The sequence below is a fragment of the Symsagittifera roscoffensis genome, chromosome 5, assembly GCF_963678635.1.
Source record: "Symsagittifera roscoffensis chromosome 5, txSymRosc1.1, whole genome shotgun sequence".
Classification (NCBI taxonomy): domain Eukaryota; kingdom Metazoa; phylum Xenacoelomorpha; order Acoela; family Convolutidae; genus Symsagittifera; species Symsagittifera roscoffensis.
In genome coordinates, this window is record NC_087066.1 from 45031854 (window position 1) to 45036677 (window position 4824).

Below are 4824 nucleotides of genomic sequence, written 5' to 3' on the forward strand. Positions count from 1 at the left end.
CGATCTTATTATTCTAGACAATCATTTGACGCAGAGCTAAACATTTATAGTCTTGTGCCAAAAAACTGGACCAAAATTAGTCAATGAAAAGTCTGGGGAAAAAATGAAAAAAATATGCTCGCAAATGGTAGTTTCATAAAACACACCCTTTTCCACGCTAAAAAAATTACTAGAGTCTGTTCCGCTCAAAAATCTGTTTGGCAATGGGCTGACCGACCTGAGACCGCCTGCAAAACGATCTTAAGACTTACGCGTACCATAGTGTCTAATCTCTAATAATCTAGCCTCGATCTTAAACGTGCCATAATTGTCTAGCCATATTACCATATTTGATGCATTGTGATAATAATACATTGTACAGCTGTTCATTTCGAAAAAGTTACCTACAGTATTGTAAATTGACAAAAATTTGATTTTGCTGAATGGAAAGTATTGGATTTTATCTTATGTTGGTTCTTAAAGACGATATTAGAACTAAATCTCCCTATAATTGATTAGCCATTTATTCAAATCCAAACACAAAATGCGAGTTATCAAATAATCCTGACTTAATTGAGCGCAGAGCAGTCAGTCTGAACGACGAAAACTTTTTGAGTTCACAAGTTTGTGACAAAGTAGCTTCAATACGGCTCATATAATTATGAGTTCAGTTGACATGTAATATACACGATCACTCGATGGCTCTTACCAGCAAATAGACGTGAAATCAGTTCCTCCAATACCAACTTTCTCACGTTTTCACTAAAATCATCAATAGGGTTTGAAAGTTTTGAAATTTGAATTTTATTAAAAATGAACCCAACTACTACCAGTTCGATATGCCGAAAAAATTTCCTTCTATTAGCCTTTATTTTCCTCAGATTTTCATCAATGGTACCGATTGAAGCCGCAAATATTCCATCTTTAGAAACCACGGGATCCCAAAAAAATTTAAAGAGGCCTTTTGAGGAGGTTAATGAAGTAGACAAGTCGGCGGCTTCGATTTCCAGCATCGAAATACCAAGAGAAGCGGGGAAAGAAAAGAACGCCAATAAAAAGATGAGTCACCCTTTGTTGCCGAAAAAGCGTCTGGAGGTGGCCGAGGGCGAAGAAGCTAAGACAGATACTGCTGTTGATAGTGACCCACGCAGATCTACAAGCTATACACATGCCTTCCAGTCAAAACAGTAAGTTTAAAGCATTTTGAGCTCTAAATGAGAGCAGATACCTGCGGAGGGGCGGAAATGGTGGGGGGGGGGATGGTGTTGGTGGTGGTTGCCCGGGTCGAGATCCCGCTCAAAAACCGCTCAAGATATGAGCGGTTTGAGCGGTTTTCCAGCAAGGTTTGAGCGGTTTTTTTTGGAAAAACCGCTCATTTCTTGCCGTGATTTTTGAACGGTTTTTCAAGCAAGATTTGAGCGGTTTTTAAGCGGTTTTTGAGCGGTCTTATAAAGAAAACTGATTAAAACCATCAAAAAGGCCTGGAAAGGTAATGTGACGGTAAGATGCAGTTGAAATACTATCTACAACCCGGGTTGACCTCCATGGTCTTTGAAAGAAAAATTACACATCAAATCACCCTTTCCCTAGCCTTGAATTCAGAAGAGTTGTTGACAAAACCGTTTTTTAAAAATTTTGTCGAACTTTTTATAAGTCTCATTTTAAAGTTTTCAAGCTTTAACAAAAACCCAGATTTGACTACAATCAGCAAAATCTTTACTTTTAGGGCTGGTCAATCAAAAGTGGCTATCGTAAAATAGTACAAAAGGGAGGAACCTTTGAGAAATTTTAGCCAGCCGCCTCCCCTGAATTTGACCATTATTGTTTTTGCTTTAGGTTGTGGAAGAAACCTCTCATCATGCTCAGTGTATTGTTAGCCTTGGTTATTCTTCTAGTGGTATATGTGACACTCTCTCGTCCATACTAGCGATGAAGCATCTTGTCAACTGTACCAACAACTTGCAACATGGCATCTGACAAAACCAACTTGTTCCTTTTGTAATTGAAGTTTGTAGTATATTGCTGTTTTGTAGTACCGTTTGTAGTTGCAACCAAAACTGTAGTTCATTTAATCATGTTATCATTATTTGGTCAATAACTTTTTTTGATTTTGTTTTATTTATGAACTTATTTTTTGTTCCAACTTTCGAAGAAAGCGAGGAATTTAAATCCTAGAGTTAATTTGTTTTTACTCAGACCAATTAAAAAACAGTTTGCAGCTTGTGCTCCGGTCCTAGATTTTTTTAGATTCCCAGGTGGAACTATTTGCACTAGCCTAATTGCACTGAGGCAAAACAAAATGGCAGTATCGAATCCTTATACGACTCAAATTTTAGCAAATTGATATATTGACAATCTTTAAACTTAAAAGTGTTTCTCAAAGTGTTTTGACTGAAAACTACCCGGGATGACTAAAAACGCTATTCATGTAGTTCTCAATTATGCTATATACATTTTATACTTCTATAAAGTAGCATGAAAACTTTATGGCAATAGTGAGGTATGAACTTTCGCCTTTACTCATAGAATAATTTCAGATAAGGTACACCGTCTGTTCGTCACGCTATCTTATTTTCGGCCAGATAGATTCGTGCAACTACTTAGTCTAATACCAATCTTAATCTCACTCTTATATCTCCCAGTCTCAATAGATCTAGTGTATACTGGTTTTCGCGAGTTAGTTCTTGGAGTTTATCCAGAAGATGAACAACTGTATTCTAAGATTTGTTCATATTGTTCTGGTGCTGAAACTACAAGTAGGTTCAGCACTTACAAATAATTGTCAATGTTAGAGTTGGAATATGATTGGTTAGTTAGTAATATTTTATAAAGATAGTTTTATCAATAATATAATTGGTTTAAAAATACTATTTTATAACTGGTTCCACCCATCCGGGGCCTAGAGAGTTTTTAGTTTTTAATTGTTTATTGTAGTGAAGGATAGGTGATGTAGTTTTTTTTTTGAAGTTGTGAGCAGTGGCTTCTTGGAGAGAGGAGAGATGTAGTTCTTTGTGTAGATGGAAGTTTTGTTCGTGTTTCAAGTTGGGTCTCATTGATCGTGGGTAGTCTTAGGTGGTTGTGTCAAGACTTCTGATCGATGCAATGATGTATCGATTTCATTAAGTTTAGAGCGAGACTACGTGCAGGGTGAAGTATGAGTTTTCCGTGTGAAGTTCCAAGTGACTAGGATTGGTATGTGAGATCAACACCGAGATGGCCATTGGTCTGGTTCAATGGGTTTCATTTACTCTGATGCTGAATCCATACTTAAAATTTTTTGAGATATGATCAAAGATTTAACGTTTTATTCTTATTTCAGGAGTTTCTTGTTTACAAGGGTTATTTTCTTTTTCATTTAAATTTACAAATAAGCTTTGACAAAATTGTACTTGTCGTCGGGCGGGATCACTTTGTGGTTGTATGAAAAATGAAAGTATTGAGCTATCGTCAAAATTTTCAATGTACTCTTTCGTTCTTCGTTTTGTAGAAATTTTAATGTGTAATTTTCAACATGTCTTATTGGTTGATTCCATTTATATAGGGTTATTGGTTTGTTAATTTTTTTTTGATCTGCGTTTTCCTTTAATTAATGATGATGTTGTAGCTTCTGATCCAGAGAATTATATTTGGTCTTCTATCGGTATATTCTTATTTACTGAACATTTCAAATCTTTAAGTTCCTGTATTGTGTTTGTTTCTGATTCTGAGACTGCGTTCCGTCTTTTTGAATATCTTCTTTTGATAATATTCTTTTGCTATGTTATAATTGTCTTTTTTCATGTTTGTCTTTTTGGTCTAATATATCCTATTATTTGTCTGAGCGGTGTGATTACAAAATCGTATCTTTCGTTTTCTATTAATTATTTATGTCATATGATTGTTGGTTTACTGCCTAGATTATCTATTGACAAAAGGTTTAGGATGATGAGTGCAATACTTGGGGCGTTAGAATTTTTATTTTCCTAAACTGTTAGTTCTTATGGTTTTTATGTGGTTATCTTAAGTTGGTGCATAGATTGTCATGATTGACCTGTTGGAGAGAGAGTATAACAATTCGTGAGACTGATTCTTTACTTTCTCGTGACTAGGTTTTAATTTATGATTGACTTACTTAATCTCACCTAGGCGTTGTGATTTGTGATCAAGGGTTGGAGAAAAATAAATCAATCCACAAGGTTCAGCTATAATTAGAACACAGGTAGATCGTTAGATACTATTTTATGACTTACTAATTATTTAGGGTTTTAGCCTGGGTCATCCAGAAGGAAGGGTTCAAGTGAAGGATGATTAACCGAAGTTCTTCACTGTCTATCTTAATTAAAATGGTTAGTTTTTCAAAAATTTCTATTAGTCCCGGGTCGTTTATAAGGGTTGGAGAGTGAATTGACGTTTGAAGTCGTTAGACACTTTTAAAATTTTGCGGTCCGGAGAACAAAATTGTTCTGATTTGATTCAAGGGAAACCTTGATGATCAGAAATTAAATTTAAAAAAAATTAGTTTTAAATGGAATTAAAAATCCAAGGAAAGCATTGATAATCGGTTTATGAAATAAAAGTGAATTATGGAATTATGGATTTTAGTTTAAGAAGATTTAAAAGTTAATGCTTGGATGATATTAGTTTTTTTGAATTTATACTGTAATGTTTTAGGTGACGAGGCTGGGATGAAAAAAAGATAATGTGTGTTAATTCATAAAACTAACAATGAAAAAGAATTCTAATACTAACTAATTTTTGTATTTTTTATTCAATAAATTATTTATACAACAGTTTTCATTTACTGCAGATTTTGGGGGGAACGACATGTGTTCTTTTTATCAGCCGTTATTGTTTATATAGTAGGTT

At 34.7% G+C, this 4824-nt stretch overlaps 1 long non-coding RNA gene across 1 annotated transcript; it reads left to right on the forward strand.

Moving 5' to 3' along the window:
- Positions 1 to 300: 300 nt before the first annotated feature.
- On the forward strand, positions 301 to 2120 carry LOC134846383 (uncharacterized). Its single transcript, XR_010162795.1, has 2 exons — positions 301 to 1166; positions 1816 to 2120. It is a non-coding gene; the product is annotated as an uncharacterized LOC134846383 (long non-coding RNA).
- The last annotated feature ends 2704 nt before the right edge of the window (positions 2121 to 4824 follow it).